This window comes from Oncorhynchus tshawytscha, linkage group LG08 (assembly GCF_018296145.1).
Source record: "Oncorhynchus tshawytscha isolate Ot180627B linkage group LG08, Otsh_v2.0, whole genome shotgun sequence".
Taxonomy (NCBI): domain Eukaryota; kingdom Metazoa; phylum Chordata; class Actinopteri; order Salmoniformes; family Salmonidae; genus Oncorhynchus; species Oncorhynchus tshawytscha.
The window spans coordinates 15,776,434-15,796,664 of record NC_056436.1 but is presented as its reverse complement, the minus strand read 5'-3'; the positions used below and the strand labels follow the sequence as shown (position 1 = coordinate 15,796,664).

Below are 20,231 nucleotides of genomic sequence, written 5' to 3'. Positions count from 1 at the left end.
CGAGCCTGTTTTAGCTGCCGAAGGTGATTCAACAAAGTACTGAGTAAAGGGTCTGAATGTTCATGTAAATATGATATTTCCACTTTTTTTTATATACATTTCCAAAAATGTCTAAAAACCTGTTTTTGCCTTATCATTATGGGATATTGTGTGTAGATTGATGTGTAGGAATTTTTTTGGGGTCAATTTTATAATAAGGCTGTAACCTAACAACATTTTGAAAAAGTCAAGGGATCTGAATTCTTTCCGAAGGCACTGTAGGTGCTGCAGTAGGTCCTCCTTGGTTGGGGACAGAATCACCAGATCATCTGCAAACGGTTAACATTTGAGAGTCTAGTAGGGTGAGGCCGGGTGCTGCAGACTGCTAACTAGTGTTCTACAGTTGTTCTCTCTCTCTCTCTCTCTCTCTCTCTCTCTCTCTCTCTCTAACCCTCCTGTCTCCTGTCTCTCTCCACATCAACACAAGCGGCACTGGGCTTAGCCGTATTTGTATTATTAATCCACACGCTGGCTGGAAGCTAGATCCCTCAAACAAGAAGAGGTATTGTGCTTTTTTTTAATGGAGGGAAAGGAGGAGGAGGGAGTGTATGTGTGTGTGGGGGTACCAGTCACATTTCCCATCACGGTCCATCTTGGCAGAGGTGGGTAGTAATACCCCAGGGCATGATGGTCATCTTTCAACAGGATCCACTAATGAACTGTTTTTATTTGACAGCATGCAATTACCAACTTGGCGATGTCATAAAACTATCCCTTGCTCTCTCCTTCTCCCTGTGACTCATTTTCTCCTCTCCCTCCCTTTTTCTCACCCTTCTAAATTATTTATCTCCAAATTATTCCATCTCTTATCTTATTTTACTAGCAACATCTGAGGTTGAATTCATTCTCTTTGCCAGTTTGTGCATCCACATTTGGAATCAAATTTTTGCACCTGACAGTATGGATGTTGTCAGATTGCCCATACTAACATTTTAACATAAGCAGTCTGAGAGCAGTCTGGGCCAGAGGAGGCTGGTGAGAGGAGCAATAGGAGGATGGGTTCATTGTAATGGCTGGAATGGTATCAATGGAATGGTACCAAACATCAAACACATGGAAACAACGTGTTTGACTCCGTTCCGATGACTCCATTCCAGACATTTTAATGAGCCCATCCTCCTATAGCTCTTCCCACCAGCCTTTTTGTCTGTGCATGGCACTACCTTCCTCCTACTTTATAGAAGGATTCAGATACAGCCTCACATACCAAACATCTGTCAGTGGGTAGAAACACTGACATTTGTTTCATGATCATCTGTAAATGCTGCTAGATATGCTGAATGGTGGGTTTGTTGGAATTGTTGTCCCCCATAATGAAGTCAGGGAGGGGACTGTGGATCTGTCTCTGTCCGTTTGTACGTTAGTCACACGTGATATCTCAAGAGAGCACTGGACGATTTTGACGAAACATACTGTAATTTAATGTGAAACAGTTTTATCCCACCAAAATTTCCCAAGAGGGGAAAGAGGGAAGAAAATGTACAAATTCCAGAGAGCTTATTTTCTAGTCTCAGTACTGTCCCTGCTGCCCTTGAAGTTCTCAAAATGTCAAACAAATCTATTGTCCACTTTTAGCTTGTTTTTATACCACTTCTGACCTTAGACAACACAACACACTCCAAACCAAACACTATGAAAACCTGCACATAAACACACAAACACGCATGCACATACACACACACACACACACACACACACACACACACACACACACACACACACACACACACACACACACACACACACACACACACAGAGAGAGAGAAAAGCACTACCACACAGAAACAGAAAGCACTCTTTTTGAATATCCCTCTCCCTACCACAGTTTATGTTGATGATAGATTACCATGCTGTTTACAGGTAGACTAGATTATCATGATGTTTACAAGTGGACTAGTTGATGCCTTTTTTGTCTCCAGTCTGAGAGACTTCCAAGGAGTTCAAGGTCCATGGCCAAGCCCTGAGCCTCTCTTATCAGTATGCCGCGCAGCAGAGCAGACAAAACACTTTCATCACAATGCAAAGAATGAGCTCGGAGATGATACTTTGCAAATGTCTATTTTCCACAACGAGGGTGAGATTGGGATCTCCCGCTGGCGGAGAGAGAATGGCCCTCTCTCTGTCTGTTTTTCAACTCTCTCTCTCTCTCTCTCTCTCTCTCTCTATGTATCTTTCTCTCTGTATCTCTCTCTCTGTACCTCTGTATCTCTCTCTATGTATCTATCTCTCTCATTTTCTCTTCAGCCATCTCACTCTCTCTCGCTTTCTCTTTCTCTCTCTCTCTCTAAGAACACAGATAATATTAGGATTATACTTGCTTGTGTCAATGATCATACTGATTAGTGGGGGTATTTCATTCCACAGGAACAATGAGTCATCTGGCTGACTTTGAGGTGATCAATGAGCTAGCAGACACATTTTGAGTTTTACAGTGAGTTACCAGACATATTTTTAGTTAAACAGTGAGTTAGCAGACTAATTTTGAGTTGAACAGTGTATTAGCAGAATATCTGTCACGCCCTGATCTGTTTCACCTGTCCTTGTGATTGTCTACCCCCCCAGGTGTCGCTTATTTTCCCTGGTGTTTTTATCCCTGTGTTTCCTGTCTCTCTGTGCCAGTTCGTCTTGTATGTTCAAGTCAAGCAGCGTGTTTTTCCCGTGCTCCTGCTTTTCTATTCTCTTTTACTAGTCCTCCCGGTTTTGACCTTTGCCTGTTTTTATGGACTCCATTCCCGCCTGCCTGGCCATTCTGCCTGCCCTGACTTCGAGCCTGCCTGCCATTCTGTACCTCTCGAACTCTGAACTGGTTTTGACCATTTGCCTGTCCACGACTATTCTCTTGCCTTCCCCTTTTGGATTTTTAATAAACATCTTGGACTCTAACCATCTGCCTCCTGTGTCTGCATCTGGGTCTCGCCTGGTGCCCTTAGCCTATCTTTGAGTTGAACAATGAGTCAGCTGTCTAACTTTGAGTTGAGTCTGCCAGTATGCATATTCATGTATCTCATGTATGTCACAGTAGAGCTTTTTCCAGGACATGGACTAAGTGCGGTTGGGTTCGTTTTTAATTCAATATTGCTACACTATGTTCTACAAAAACGGTTGACTTATTTAAATGGTGGGTTGTCTCTACAGAAAACTTGTACTTGGTTTTGACAGCTACTGTGATATGCAAAGAGTATTTATTGTTAAAATGTATTCTCTTTTAACCCCTAAACCAAACTCATGCTGAGCTAAATCCCTTACTCTTCATCTGTCAAAATGTAGACTTGTCTTCCCACTTCTTCAAGGTTATATATTTTTAGTTAGCACATGTGCAGACAGCACACAGAGAGCTGGCCTGTGTTTTGCAAGCTAGCTCATTTGTGTGAGTGTACATTACCTGTACATAAAACTGCTGACTTGACCCCTGTGTTATAATTTACGACACAGTCTGTAAAGCCATGCTAATGGGCACTCCCTACCTAAAAGACCATGACTCAAAGAGGCCAACATATGCCATGCCACGTTGTCTGTCAAAGCATTCTAAATGGCACCATAGTCCCTATATAGTTCACTAATTTTGATAGGGCTCAAGCTAAAAGTAATGCACTATTTAGTGAAAAGGGTGCCATTTGGGACGTATGCTGTGACTGTGGCATGAACACTCATTTCACTCCATCAAGCGTAAAGGAAAGGGAAGGAAAGAGGAGACCCCCACTGAAAAAACTAATGGGATTACCAGAGCACTCTTACATATGACCACTCCTGGACCCACATATGACCACTCATGGACCCACATTTTTTTCAGCTTAGTTAATTTGTATTTATTGTATGTATTTTATAAGCCCTATGCCAGGGCAGAGCAGGGTCCTGGCAGTGGAAAACCATAGAAGGAGGCTGTGCCAAGCTGTACTCACAGTAATCAGGAACCCCCAGCCAGACAGTATTAGGAACATTCCTGTGATAGCCTGTGTTGACAGTGAGGTCAGATTACTGTACGGTACATCTCTCCAACATTAACTACACACCTCTGCTTTGATCCCTGACAGCCCAGCCATCACTCCGGCTGGTGCCTGGGAGAATTCACTGGAGGTCCGACCGAACGGCCCCGGGATCTAGAGTCCGGGGTCCAGATTCCAGGGTCAAGAGTCCAGGGTCCAGGGTCAAGGGTCCAGGGTCAAGAGTCCATGTCCAGAGTCCAGGTCCAGAGCCAAAATCTTCCTGAGATATTTCAGCAATATCTAGATTAATTCATATTGTTTTTGTGGCCATATCATTCCATGGCTGATACAGTGTATACTATGAAAATAGGCTCGTGGTGTAGCCTGTAACTTGGACGGTTGCCTTGCCAACACAAACTGACTCACTTCTTGGAATATTTCAATTTGCAACAATAAATCAGGACAGGGAGCAGCAGCCAGCCAATCTACCCAGGGTCTGAAACTCAAGCCGTCACATTGTGTGCGTGTTTGTGGCTGGTATGTGTGTGGCTGGTGTGCGTGTCGTGTGTGTTTGTGTGTGTGTGTGTAGCTGGTGTGTTGTGTGTGTCTGCGTGCATGCTTGGATGCGCATGTGTGTATTGAGTTTAGGGGGCTCAGAGCGAGGTGTCTCTCTGGATCATATCTGTGCCACTTAATCATGTCTCCCAGCAGCTGAACAAATGGAGATAGATGTTGTTTCCACTTCTGCTCTTATCCCTGTGAGTGTCTTACACACAGGCATGACCAAGCCCAACACATGCGTGTCACAAGATAATCGAGCTGCTGCACATATAAACTACTTCACAAAACATTTGTTTTAAAGGATAGAGTGGAAGTGTGAGCTACCTCAAACAGAGGACAGGATAGCAATAGGAGAGACTGAGGCAGCACGGCGTACACAAGGCTTTTGTGACTTGTGTTCTGACAAGCCCACCCCAGCTAGCACTAACTACATGGCTAACAAGCCCTCCCTGGCTAGCACAAGCTACGTAGCTAACAAGCTCTCCCCGGCTAGCACAAACTATGTGGCTAACAAGCCCTCCCCAGCTACCACAAACTACGTTTTTAACAAGCCCTCTCTGGCTAGCACAATATACGTGGCGAACAAGCCCTCCCCGGCTAGCACAAACTACGTTTTTAACAAACCCTCCCTGGCTAGCACAATATACGTGGCTAACAAGCCATCCCCGGCTAGCACAAACTACGTGGCTAACAAGCCCTCCCCGGCTAGCACAAACTACGTGGCTAACAAGCCCTCCCCGGCTACCACAAATTATGTGGCTAACAAGCCCTCCCCAGCTACCACAAACTACGTGGCTAACAAGCCCTCCCCAGCTAGCACAAACTACAAGGCTAACAAGCAATGCAGTGCAACTCACAGCATATTTTCACAATTTGACCAATCCAGTTAGATTCAAACTTGGGTACACATACAACCACTAATTTGTAGTTTATACGTATGTGTATAAGTAGTTAAATAGGCCTTTATTATGTCTTATTAGCCATATATTAGTTCTTCATTATTTTCTCATTCAAACATTATATGTCATGTATAACTGGCCATAGCTTAGCTATAATAAAGGCATATTAATAGTTAATAAAGAGCAGTGGCAGATAGCCTAGCGGTTAAGAGCATTTGACCAGTAACCATAAGGACGCCGGTTCGAATCCCTGACCCGACTAAGTGAAAAATGATTAGTGGTTAATATATGTACATACAATTAAAATGTTGTCCTTGATATTTACACTGTGACATTGGCTTTTATGTGATACTTAACATGACTGAATATTTCTGTCCAGACAACAGAATTTATAGGCTTAAAAAAACAATGATTTTCCCCAAAACATTTTCTGTGGTATGTCATTGTACTGTACATGTGGTTGTGTGTGTGTAAACGTGTATGTGCATTCCAGGTTGCTTGTTTCTTGTGTGTGTATAAATAAATAAAATGACCGAACACTGCAGAAAGAGTGACATTTAACCAACATGCACACCCACATAATACATCAGATTTCTCAGATGGTGCTTTATATTTACATGTTAGCCAATCACCAGACACTCTTATCCAGAGCGACTTACAGTATAGTGACTGCATACATTTTTGTACTTTTTCGTATTTTTTCGTTCTCTATCAACATAATCGTCTTCACATCCCATACGGGGTGTGTAATGTTATGTACATGTTGCTCCCTAACCACTGTCTTCAGCTACAAATCACAATCCAAATGATTACATCTCAGAGTTGAATGTACTACATGACCTGCCATCATACTAATCTGATGTCGTGATTGTAAGGAGAATAAATAATAGGCTACACATGTTATTTTGTTCAAATGGGTAAAAAAATGCACAAAAACGGAACTGGAATAAGTATTGTTCTATTGTTAGCTGCACTATAACCCTCTTATTAAACCACTGAGTGCCACCCACTGCCTGAACCATTACATCATACCCAGGGCTGGACCATTCGTGTGCCACTCTCACAGCTGACAGTTAAATCTCATTGGCTATTCTCAATTCAAAAAAACATTCAACCCTGATGAGAAGAGAAAAGGAGGCCGGAGCGAGACATCCCTGCCAGAGATTTAGTGTCTGTGTGTGTGCTTGTGTGTGTGTACTTGTGTGTGTGTGTGTCTCTCTATTTCTATACATGTTTGCGAGAGAGCCTTAGCAACGGTTTATTTTTCTCGCACTTTTTCCCCCCAGCTCAGTTGAGGTCGATGCTTTGCCTTCTGCCTGATCTGCCGCCAGCGCCAGACCTCTTTAATGTGAAAGACACAAGGTTAGGGGATCCACTTACTAAACAGCAGCAGCCCCCACCAGGTAATCAACTGAGCATGGCATTGCAATTTGACCTGGGTCAACTGGGCCCACACCTCCCCTTTAAGACAGGAGGAGAAGGCCCTTTGTGTGTCCCAAATGGCACCATATTCCCTATTTAGTGCACTACTTTTAACCAGATCACTATGGGCCCTGGTCAAAAGTAGTGCACTGTAATGAGAGAGGAAATGTTGAGTGACCTAACGCTAATACAGCAGCTCGTCCACATCAGTCGATGGGAATTTGCATGAGATGCTTTCTCTTTAGTGTGGTCTCTACTGATCTTATCATGGCTAACTCCAAATCCTCTTTGTCTCCCAATTTCTTAGTGGTTGTTGTGTCCATTTTTTCTTGCCTGGGAGTACAATATAAAGTGTGTTATAGTAGATTTATTTAGATTGTTACATAGAATTGTTTTAAAGGGATCATTTTTAATCTGTTTTCAGCTAGCCTACAAGCCAGATGTACGTAGGAGTTAGACCTAACCACTAATTGGGGTTAAACAATTTAACATGCGGAAACAAGGTCTTATCCAAATGGAGCTGATTGGGAATCAAGAATTAAATAAAGAGGCAGAGCATCACACCCACTTGGCAGACCTTAACTTTTCCACTTTTCTTTTTAAGCTTTGTTTCTTGGCAGCACCATGTATAAAAGTAGAATACAAGCCACCATGACCATACTCTGCCAGACCTCCTTGAAATACCAATTAAAGTGAATTTAGTCACATTCTCCTGTTCTTATTCCCCTCCTCCTCTGCCTCTAGTATGATGCGTATATGTTCTTCTGGCCAAGTGCTTTGCAGCACAACACACTCTTTAGGAGCAAAGCGAGAGATTAATGTTACCATCTTGGAACCAGTTGTGAGTACATGTTCTTGGAAAATCTGAAACACACCAGCTATCAATAACAATGCTACATGTTGCCCAGTTATTACAGAGATAATTCTACATTGATTGGTTTGATCTCCACTCCCGTTCTACAGCCCTGGCTAATGTAGCAAAAGTTCTGTAACTTTCCCAAAAGGTAGATATCTCCTCCACGGGATAGATCGAAGCTGATTCAGTTCGATTCAGCAACAATCTTGTATTTTTTAAACGCTCTATCTAACCTGATCATAAGGTGTAAAGACCTACAGTGCCTTGCGAAAGTATTCACCCCCCTGGATTTTTTCAATTTTTTTGCCTTCCAACCTGGAATTAAAATTGATTTTGGGTGGGGGGTTTGTATCATTTGATTTACACAACATGCCTACCACTTTGAATATGCTAAATATGTTTTGTTGTGAAACAAACCAGAAATAAGACGAATAATCTGAAAACGAACTATTCACCCCCTCAAAGTCAATATTTTGTAGAGCCACCTTTGGCATAATTACAACTGCAAGTCTCTTGGGGTATGTCTTTATAAGCTTGGCACATCTAGTCACTTGGGATTTTTGCCCATTCTTCAAGGAAATATTGCTCCAGCTCCTTCAAGTTGGATGGGTTCCACTGGTGTACAGCAATCTTTAAGTCATTCCACAGATTCTCAATTGGATTGAGGACTGGGCTTTGATTAGGCCATTCCAAGATTTTTAAATCTTTCCCCTTCAACCACTCGAGTGTTGCTTTAGCAGTATGCTTAGGGTCATTGTCCTGCTGGAAGGTGAACCTCTGTCCCAGTCTCAAATATCTGGAAGACTGAAACAGGTTTCCCTCAAGAATATTCTTGTATGTAGCGCCAACCATCATTCCTTCAATTCTGACCAGTGTCCCAGTCCCTGCCGATGAAAAACATTTTTTATTTAAGAAATTGCTTTTTTCTGGCCACTCTTCTGTGAAGCCCAGCTCCGTGGAGTGTACGGCTTACAGTGGTCCTATGGACAGACACTCCAATCTTCACTGTGGAGCTTTGCAGCTCCTTCAGGCTTATCTTTGGTCTCTTTGTTGCCTCTCTGATTAATACCTCCTTGCCTGGTCCGTAAGTTTTGGTGGGTGGCCCTCTCTTGGCAGGTTTGTTGTGGTGCCATATTCTTTCAATTTATTATTAATGGATTTAATGGTGCTCGTGGGATGTTCAAAGTTTCAGATATTTTCTTATAACCCAACCCTGATCTGTACATCTCCACAACTTTGTCCCTGACCTGTTTGGAGAGCTCCTTGGTCTTCATGGTGCCGCTTGCTTGGTGGTGCCCCTTGCTTTGTGGTGTTGAAGACTCTGGGGCCTTTCAGAACAGGTGTATATATACTGATATCATGTGACAGATCATGTGACACTTAGATTGCACACAGGTGGACTTTATTTAACGAATTATGTGACGTCTGAAGGTAATTGTTTGCACCAGATCTTATTTAGGGGCTTCATAGCAAAGGGGGGGAATACATATGTACACACCACATTTCTGTTTTTTATTATTATATATTTTTTTCACTTCACCAATTTGGACTATTTTGTGTATGTCCGTTACATGAAAACCAAATAAAAATCTATTTAAATTGCAGGTTATAATGAAACAAAGTAGTAAAAACGTCAAGGGGGTGAATACTTTTGTAAGGCATATTAAACATGAGACCAGTATTTTTGCTTCATATAACGATACCTACTCACTACATACTCTATAGAGAAACCCAGACAACTCTCTAAAATTAGGTGAAAATGTATTCAGTCTCATACTCTTTGTTCGTGTAGTTGTCTGTACGTTTTAGAGATCTGCTGAGGTGTAGGAAAATCTGCCCCAAAATAACTAAATACGGTAAGCAGGACACGAGGACAAGGCACTTGGTGAACAGCTAACTTGAGAACCCCCCAAAAACATCCCATGCCCTGATATTGTTCACAGTTTGGGAGTTGAAGACCCCAAGCTACTGCTTAGCCTCAATACGTCTCCCCTCATTTGTGTAAGAGAATACCCCTGGAACCATCCAGGACTTGCTCTCACTTTCATTTTCCTACAGAGTGTTGTTGCTGCATATTTTAGCTCTGCCCTGGGGCTGGAAGCCACTTTAAACTGTCTCCAAAGCCAGGGAAACCAGCATCCAACCAGCCCTGCAGCCCAGGGAGAGGAGATCTACAGATATACTGCACTATGAGTCTTGTAGTCATTAGGTACCCAATGACTGCACTGTCAATGGTCATGTTCAGTATGTGTGTGTGTGTGTTTGTTTCCAGTGTTTTATCTCTCCACAAACCCAGCGGCATTTGCCACCTGTCCACAGCGACCCGGCCAGCAGTGAAGCTGGTATGTCAGCAGTCTGCCACTGCCACATGTCTCACAACATAACAATCCACAGTGACTTTTGTGACATAAGCGAAGCATAAACCCTAGAAGGGATTGTTGCTTTTGTCAACATACAGAGTAGTAGCAAACATAAATGCATTTTCATCACATTATAAATGGCTGGGAGCCATAGGATCCATTTTAAACAGTGACTTATTTTTTGTAAAAAAAACAACATTTCCAAAACTTCTTCAGGCACTAGATATAACTGAAATGTAGAACTCTAAAACAATAACTGCAGGTAAAAGTTTCCATTCTATTCTATCTAATTTTTGTTGAAAAATATTAAATATGCAAACAACGTTATAAATTACCTAGATTGTTTTATATTGTATTAACATAATTAAATTAAATCAAAAATTGGGAGTTGATCCGGCTCACCAAGAAAGCGCATTTGACTTGTTTTGCGTTGATTTAGCTTAATCAGAAAATGTATCAAGAGATTTTGTATTGTTTTCAGATATTCTGACTTGTTTCAAGACTTTTTTAGCTTTAAGTAAAAAAATAAAAAGCATCTGCCAGTGCAATAAGGGAATTTGTCTTGTTAAGATCAAATAACTTGAAATTAGATTAATGATCTTACACCACTTGTGTAAAGCTTTTAAAAAATATGCTGTATATTTTATTTTTTAAATAAGAAAAATGATCTGCTAGTGCACTAAGATTATTTACCTTGGTAAAAGGGCAAGTCAATGCATTCTAATGGTAAAATATATCTACAGTAGGTAAGATTTAAAAAAATTGCAGTGTAGTTTTCATTGTTATCTTTCACAAGTTCTGAGATGTATTTCTTCACAATATGGACCATATGAATTTGACTATTCCTCTGAACAGCTCTGTCCAGGATGTAATGATTGAGTTAGTATGTGAATTCATTAATCAATGTCAGTAAATAGAACTGCAGGGCAAACAGCTAAACCGAGGCACTGATGGGATAGAAACCATTACTGTGGTTTCACCTGCGATCAATACACTGTAAAACACAAGTGGATGGCTGCAAACACAATAGGAAAGCAGAGATGTGCAATACACACGTACAAAGGCACACACACACACACACACACGAGAGGCATTGTAGTGAAGCCCCACCCAATTATACTTTAATTTGATTTATATTCTGATGAATGAAGCAACTAATGTAACAACGTGATCTGGTTCTATCTGTGTTGTTTTGAATCTTTTATTCGCAGCTACAAATTCCCAGTAGTGGAGAAACGGTGAACCGCTTCAGGGATTTCATGGACGGACGTCCGTCAGTAGTTATTCTGACTTCTTGTTCTTCTTGTTCAGATTCAATCCATTAGATCAGACTAGATGACATCCATGTGTTTTCAGTGAATTACATTTTGTGGTAGCACAGTATTTTACACTACTGCTTCCAATAGGCGATTGTATGATAGTAAGGGTACTCAAATGTGCAACTACATGGCAACCCAGAACCAAATGGTGTAGTAGTCAAGCAGTGCTTGATTAAACAAGCAAATAATTTATATGTTAATACTGTGTAATTACAATTTTAATAAGTATTCTGTCTGTAAATACCTAGTAATTATTTAATTAATTCATAATTTTTGCATTAAATAAAATAAAATACCGCAATATAAATTCACCCAACCAAATAAATAATGTGACAGTATAATACTGTATTTCCAATAGATTCCCTTACAATATACTAAGACACATTTGCAGAAGTGCAGTATGTGTTCACGATGTGTCTTTGGGATATAATAAATGACAGCCCAGCAAGATTTCAAACCATCTATAAAACTACTCTTACATGTATATGAGCACTTTCAGCTTCAGTTCTTCCTTGTACTATACAGATTTTACATTTGATCTCAATATAACTTTGAATATAACTTTCAAAATAACTATGAATATGGTTTCTCATTTCACATTTGATCTCAACTTTGAATATAACTGAATATATTTTTGTTGTTCATCGTCTGCTCATAGCCTACTACTATTTAACCTCTAGCGAAATTGTCTTAAACATCAACATAATACATGTTATTTATTGCCCAGCCTTAAGTGCATGCAGCAGCAATTTAACAGTGCCCCGTAGGTACACAGTCATTACAGCAGGTAATTAGGAGACTGGCTCTATACCTTCTCTAGCGCTGCTGATTGGTACACAGTCAGGGACCCTGAATTCCTGGGGTCTCACGGTCCTCTGCGGTGTTTCCCAGTCCCCGTCCTGAACGGATGACTTGTAAACGTTCAGAGAGAGAGTGGGATACCCGGGGCACTGCTCGGCACAGGCGACTTCCCAGTGAGATCAACACCTCAGCCTTTCCTTCTCTTCCACTGGTGTAACTTAACCCTCTCCCTCCCTACCTCCGTCAACTCCCCCTCAGCCCTGGACCAGCCCTCCATAGGCAGGCAACCTACATCCAGTTGGATTCTCAACTTCCTTTTTATTTAACCTATAAGCCCAGCTAGCGATGAGCTCACAGGCACAGTATGACTATAGTAGGGTCGGGTTTCCAGGCCTCTTGAAGGAAGGAGAGCCTGGGGAACACCATAGAACAAAAGCGAGAGAGGAGAAATAGAGAGTGGCCCGGATGGTTGAGGAGTCAGGAGACTGAGGTTGGCTCGGTAGTACAGCGACCCCCTCTCTCCACTGTCTCTCACGGATGAAGACCATGTGATGATCCATCCAACATGCTAAAACTCCCCAGGCTTTAGAACTGAACCACAGCCTCCTCAGAGATAGATCAAGGAAGGGTAAACGCTACTCTCGAGAACAATGAGTGGTTCCCAAAAAAGAGGAAGAGAAGCTTGTAGTGGAAAGGTTTTATGAGGTCAAAGTGAACCATTTATTATGTAGCTAGCTATGGTGTCTGTATTGGTTAGAAGGGGCTCTCCACAGGTTCATTACAGTGTGATGTATTTAGAAGGGGCTCTCTACAGGTTCATTACACTGTGATGTATTTAGAAGGGGCTCTCTACAGGTTCATTACACTGTGATGTATTTAGAAGGGGCTCTCCACAGGTTCATTACAGTGTGATGTATTTAGAAGGGACTCTCAACAGGTTCATTACAGTGTGATGTATTTAGAAGGGGCTCTCAACAGGTTCATTACAGTGTGATGTATTTAGAAGGGGCTCTCCACAGGTTCATTACAGTGTGATGTATTTAGAAGGGACTCTCAACAGGTTCATTACAGTGTGATGTATTTAGAAGGGGCTCTCAACAGGTTCATTACAGTGTGATGTATTTAGAAGGGGCTCTCCACAGGTTCATTACAGTGTGATGTATTTAGAAGGGACTCTCAACAGGTTCATTACAGTGTGATGTATTTAGAAGGGGCTCTCCACAGGTTCATTACACTGTGATGTATTTAGAAGGGGCTCTCAACAGATTCATTACAGTGTGATGTATTTAGAAGGGGCTCTCAACAGGTTCATTACAGTGTGATGTATTTAGAAGGGGCTCTCAACAGATTCATTCATTACAGTGTGATGTATTTAGAAGGGGCTCTCTACAGGTTCATTACACTGTGATGTATTTAGAAGGGGCTCTCAACAGATTCATTACAGTGTGATGTATTTAGAAGGGGCTCTCAACAGGTTCATTACAGTGTGATGTATTTAGAGAAGGGGCTCTCAACAGATTCATTCATTACAGTGTGATGTATTTAGAAGGGGCTCTCTACAGGTTCATTACACTGTGATGTATTTAGAAGGGGCTCTCTACAGGTTCATTACACTGTGATGTATTTAGAAGGGGCTCTCCACAGATTCATTACAGTGTGATGTATTTAGAAGGGGCTCTCCACAGGTTCATTAAAGTGTGATGTATTTAGAAGGGTCTCTCCACAGATTCATTACAGTGTGATGTATTTAGAAGGGGCTCTCTACAGGTTCATTACACTATGATGTATTTAGAATGGGCTCTCCACAGATTCATTACAGTGTGATGTATTTAGAAGGGGCTCTCCACAGGTTCATTAAAGTGTGATGTATTTAGAAGGGGCTCTCCACAGATTCATTACACTGTGATGTATTTAGAAGGGGCTCTCTACAGGTTCATTACACTATGATGTATTTAGAAGGGGCTCTCCACAGATTCATTACAGTGTGATGTATTTAGAAGGGGCTCTCCACAGGTTCATTAAAGTGTGATGTATTTAGAAGGGGCATTCCACAGGTTAATTACAGTGTGATGTGTTTAGAAGGGGCTTTCCACAGGTTCATTACACTGTGATGTGTTTAGAAGGGGCTTTCCACAGGTTCATTACACTGTGATGTGTTTAGAAGGGGCTTTCCACAGGTTCATTACACTGTGATGTGTTTAGAAGGGGCTTTCCGCAGGTTCATTACACTGTGATTTTTTTATATTTTTTTTAAACATTTATTTTATTTCACCTTTATTTAACCAGGTAGGCTAGTTGAGAACAAGTTCTCATTTGCAACTGCGACCTGGTCAAGATAAAGCATAGCAGTGTGAACAGACAACACAGAGTTACACATGGAGTAAACAATTAACAAGTCAATAACACAGTAGAAAAAAAAGGGGAGTCTATATACATTGTGTGCAAAAGGCAAGAGGAGGTAGGCGAATAATTACAATTTTGCAGATTAATAACACTGGAGTGATAAATGATCAGAAGGTCATGTACAGGTAGAGATATTGGTGTGCAAAAGAGCAGAAAAGTAAATAAATAAAAGAGTATGGGGATGAGGTAGGTAAAAATGGGTGGGCTATTTACCGATAGACTATGTACAGCTGCAGCGATCGGTTAACTGCTCAGATAGCAGATGTTTGAAGTTGTTGAGGGAGATAAAAGTCTCCAACTTCAGCGATTTTTGCAATTCGTTCCAGTCACAGGCAGCAGAGAACTGGAACGAAAGGCGGCCAAATGAGGTGTTGGCTTTAGGGATGATCAGTGAGATACACCTGCTGGAGCGCGTGCTACGGATGGGTGTTGCCATCGTGACCAGTGAACTGAGATAAGGCGGAGCTTTACCTAGCATGGACTTGTAGATGACCTGGAGCCAGTGGGTCTGGCGACGAATATGTAGCGAGGGCCAGCCGACTAGAGCATACAAGTCGCAGTGGTATAAGGTGCTTTAGTGACAAAACGGATGGCACTGTGATAAATCCAGTTTGCTGAGTAGAGTGTTGGAAGCAATTTTGTAGATGACATCGCCGAAGTCGAGGATCGGTAGGATAGTCAGTTTTACTAGGGTAAGTTTGGCGGCGTGAGTGAAGGAGGCTTTGTTGCGGAATAGAAAGCCGATTCTTGATTTGATTTTCGATTGGAGATGTTTGATATGAGTCTGGAAGGAGAGTTTACAGTCTAGCCAGACACCTAGGTACTTATAGATGTCCACATATTCAAGGTCAGAACCATCCAGGGTGGTGATGCTGGTCAGGCGTGCGGGTGCAGGCAGCGAACGGTTGAAAAGCATGCATTTGGTTTTACTATCGTTTAAGAGCAGTTGGAGGCCACGGAAGGAGTGTTGTATGGCATTGAAGCTCGTTTGGAGGTTAGATAGCACAGTGTCCAAGGACGGGCCAGAAGTATATAGAATGGTGTCGTCTGCGTAGAGGTGGATCAGGGAATCGCCCGCAGCAAGAGCAACATCATTAATATATACAGAGAAAAGAGTCGGCCCGAGGATTGAACCCTGTGGCACCCCCATAGAGACTGCCAGAGGACCGGACAGCATGCCCTCCGATTTGACACACTGAACTCTGTCTGCAAAGTCATTGGTGAACCAGGCAAGGCAGTCATCCGAAAAACCGAGGCTACTGAGTCTGCCGATAAGAATATGGTGATTGACAGAGTCGAAAGCCTTGGCAAGGTCGATGAAGACGGCTGCACAGTACGTTCTTTTATCGATGGCGGTTATGATATATTTAGTACCTTGAGCGTGGCTGAGGTGCACCCGTGACCGGCTCGGAAACCCGATTGCACAGCGGAGAAGGTACGGTGGAATTCGAGATGGTCAGTGACCTGTTTGTTGACTTGGCTTTCGAAGACCTTAGATAGGCAGGGCAGGATGGATGTAGGTCTGTAACAGTGATGTGCTGTCATATAAAATCAAATCCATACAGTAGTCTATCAAATCCATCAAATTGTATTTGTCACATGCACCTAATACAGCAAGTGTAGGCTTTACCAACAAATGCTTACTTTATGAGCCGTCCACCAACAATGCAGAGCTAAAAAGTAAGAACATTTGCAAATGTCAGTGTGCAGGTGTACGTGGTAGTTGAGGCAACATGTACATGTAGGTTGGAGTTACAGTGACTTGGCAATCAGGATAGATAATAAACAGACTAGCAGCAGCATATGTGGTGTGGAGAGAGAGAGTGTGTGTGTGTGTGTGTGTGTGTGTGTGTGTGTGTGTGTGTGTGTGTGTGTGTGTGTGTGTGTGTGTGTGTGTGTGTGTGTGTGTGTGTGTGTGTGCGTGCGTGTGTGTGTGTGTGTGTGTGTGTGTGTGTGTGTGAGAGAGAGAGACAGAGATCAGTGTAAGAAAGACAGTTAAAAAAAAGGGTCAATTAACGGTCCTCTTATATGACTTGCTATGACCTATTTCTACATCATGTGTCTAATCAGAATGCTGTGGAACACATCTGCGTTGCATCGTTAACGGTAATGACATCATCTCATAACCTCTCCCAGTACCGACGGTAATGGAACTGTTTGGAGAACGCTAGCTAGTCATTATGCTGTATGCATAACATAGAAAACTCCAGCCCCAAACTCCAAAGGGTTACGCCGTAGAAGTATATTTGCTGCAGTTTCCTAAAACTTTGGATTTACTGTTTGCCAAACCAACCTATTTACACAAGTCCTTTTTGAGTCCGTGTTGCGAAACTCATTATCAACTTGTTAGTAGTTGTGGAGAAAATGTATGTTTTTTCTTCATGGAAAATCACTGTATATCTGTTGTGTACTGGGATTAACTGTAATTCAAATCAACAGGAATGGACGGTGAAGGCAATCTGCCCTAGAATCTCTCCTCTTGGTGTTTATGCTGCTTGGCCCCAATTCCGGCCCCGATTCCAGACCCAATTCTGGCCCGAGTTAAGTACCTGTAACTGGAACTTAATTTCCTTCTTATGCGTATTCTGACCTTGCTATTCGTTCGCTATTCGTTCAGGTGTGGAGATCGAATAAGTTAAACTTTGGTGGAGGTGTGTCCACAGATAAGCCAAATTCTGACCCTGACTTAATTCTCTCATAATTCCACCACCTTTATTCGCATGGAAACCATGAATAAGGTCGAGCAAACAAGTGGAAAAAGCATCTACTTTCTTTTTTCAGATTGAAATAACAGCATTATCTATGCACTGTAATTTCTAAATGGATAAGAGCTATTGATAAGAGCTTGGTAAATGAGTAATCCGATTGGAGAAGGGGATTGTAAATACACATAGCAATTGTTTTAGATAATTGCTCCTTATGATCCCTGAAGATGAATGTGAAACCAGTCACATCGAAGCAAACGGAAAATCAAATGAACATGACATGTATTGAGGCCCTATTTGAAGGCACCTTCTTCTGGTAAAAAAAATAAATCATAATGCCCCAGGGCAGTGAAAGGGGACATTGCCCTGTGTAGGGTGTCGTCTTTCGAATGGTATGTTAAACTGGTGTCTTGAATCGCTGTGGTCATTAAAGAGCCCATGGCACCTTTCGTAAGAGTAGGGGTGTTAACCCTGGTGTACTGGTTAAATTCCCAATCTGGCCCACATACAATCATGGCAACCTAATAATTTCAAGCATCCAATTGGTTCATTCATCCCCCCTCCTCTCCACTGTAACTATTCCCCAGGTCGTTGCTGTAAATGAGAATGTGTTCTCAGTCAACTTACCTGGTAAAATAAGAGTTCAAATTCCACACTGAAGTAGGCTATAAATAGCTGTGCCGCTATTCTGGATGTTAATTCTGTGCTCTCATAATTTGCGTGGATAAAGTTTAGACACCCAAGCTTTAAGCTTCTGTAGGGCTGAACCTGCCGAGTTGATGTATGTGCTATTCGTGGGATTTTCTCTGTTTCATTTGACAATTTATATAATGTTAAATATTAGCCACTATCCGGAGCCACTGTCAGTAATACCCACATACATTTATAACTGTCACTTTAGTGTTTGCTTTTTTCAATTTGTAGCTTACATTTAGCATCATTCCATTCCGTTTACCTTTCTTTCCTCTGTCACGTCCGTGTAAGGGTAAGTTGTTCCTGAGGGTCGCTACCATTAGTGGATCAAATTAGGTTCACGTTGTGCAATCATTTTGAACATGTGAATCATTATGGAACTCAGACCACACGTAGCAGGTTAAACCTAGAGTCTGGAGCATGGATGAATATTATTTTTTAATCAATATATTTTGTGCGTAAAGACACTCCAAACCTGCTTTTTTATGCTTCTTACATACTTTCTTAACCATAACATTTGCCTAATAATCTACAAGATCAGAGTATTTTTAAATCTACCAGTTGGTGCTGAAACAGAGATGAAAGAACACAGATTACACACGTTCATTGATCCATATATTCTGAACACGTTCTCTCAATGTATTCTATTGATTCTGTCGACAAAATTATAATTAAAGTTACAATGTATTTAAAGGGAAATCTTAAGATAAATGTCCTGAAAACCCAATTGAACGGTTGAATGATATTTATTCAGAGAGCTCGACGTAGCCACACCTGCAGAGCATGTTACCAGACTGAAAAAGGTAAGTCTGAATAGCAAATACTGAGAAGTGTGCAGGAAAGGCGTGTGTAGGATAGGTGAAAATTCCTACATCGGAATCGGCCCCCGATAATGGAGCCGTGTGGATCCACAGATGCAGTATAAGCACATTTTCATTGTTTATCGGGGTGAAAGTGCTTTGATAAGGTCTAGCTAGCTCAGGCTTCCACTGGTCTATATCTGCATCCCAAATGGCACGCTATTCCCTGTGTAGTGCACTACTCTTGACCAGAGACTTTTGGGCCTGGGTCAAAAGAAGTGCACTACTGTACATAAGGAAAAGGGTGTTATTTAGGACACAACCTTTAAATCCTCTCATTTAAAACCACTGGGATGTTTTAACCCAGAGGTAGGGTTGTAACAGATTACTAAACATGTTACTAATTGTAATCTGTTACGTCACCAGAAAACATATTTTAATCAGATTACAGATACTTTGAAAGACTAGATGATGACTTCTAGGATTACTTTTAAATTCAGAAAGGATGTTTTGAAAAAAATATATATTTGACACCTTTCTGTTTTCTCAATGACATTACAATCAGCATTGAAGAAGAGGCACAGGTTTATGTTTGTTTCCTGAGCTTGTCTGACCACAAGTCAGAGACCACTAGAGCAACACAAAAATGTATTTGATGGATTGCGGGAAAAAAGCAGGAATAGGTTTTTGTAGGCTACAGTCCAAACTATGTCTTCCAATGGTGCGACTGCTGTCGGGATCCAAAGATTATCCAACTAGAATAAACGCTTGGAGGTAAGGACGACAGCAGTGGTGTAGCCTACGGGCTATACATATATCACTTATTTTTTAATATCTACAGTACATAGCACATTGATGTGAATCACGCTGATGCTTTCTCATTCAGCTATTTGTGGTTGTTCTGGATGGCTGTTCACAAATGTACACTCCCATTCTAAAGTTTGGGGTCACATAGAAATGCCCTTGTTTTTGAAAGAAAAGCACACTTTTTTGTCTACTAAAATAACATCAATTGATCAGAAATACAGTATAGACATTGTTAATGTTGTAAATGACTTTTGTAGCTGGAAACAGCTGATTTTTCATGGAATATATACAGTACATAGGTGTACAGATGCCCATTATCAGCAACCATCACTCTTGTGTTCCAATGGTATGTTGTGTTAGCTAATTCAAGTTTATAATTTTAAAAGGCTAATTGATCATTAGAAAACATTTTTGCAATTATGTTAGCACAGCTGAAAACTGTTGTTCTGATTAAAGAAGGAATTAAACTAGACCTGTTGAGTAGCTGGAGCATCAGCATTTGTGGGTTTGATTACAGGCTCAAAATTGCCAGAAACAAAGAACTTTCTTCTGAAACTTGTCAATCTGTTCTTGTTCTGAGAAATGAAGGCTATTCCATGTGAGAAATTGCCAAGAAACAGAAGATTTCGTACCACGCTGTGTA

The 20,231-nt window shown here is 41.5% G+C and overlaps 1 protein-coding gene across 1 annotated transcript in view; it reads right to left on the bottom strand.

The window, feature by feature from the left end:
* Positions 1-12,408, bottom strand: part of LOC112256884 (leucine-rich repeat transmembrane protein FLRT2) — a 56,511-nt gene extending 44,103 nt beyond the window's left edge. The window contains 1 exon segment of the mRNA XM_024430440.2: positions 12,191-12,408. The gene's annotated coding sequence lies outside the window, so the exon portion shown is untranslated.
* Positions 12,409-20,231: the final 7,823 nt, after the last annotated feature.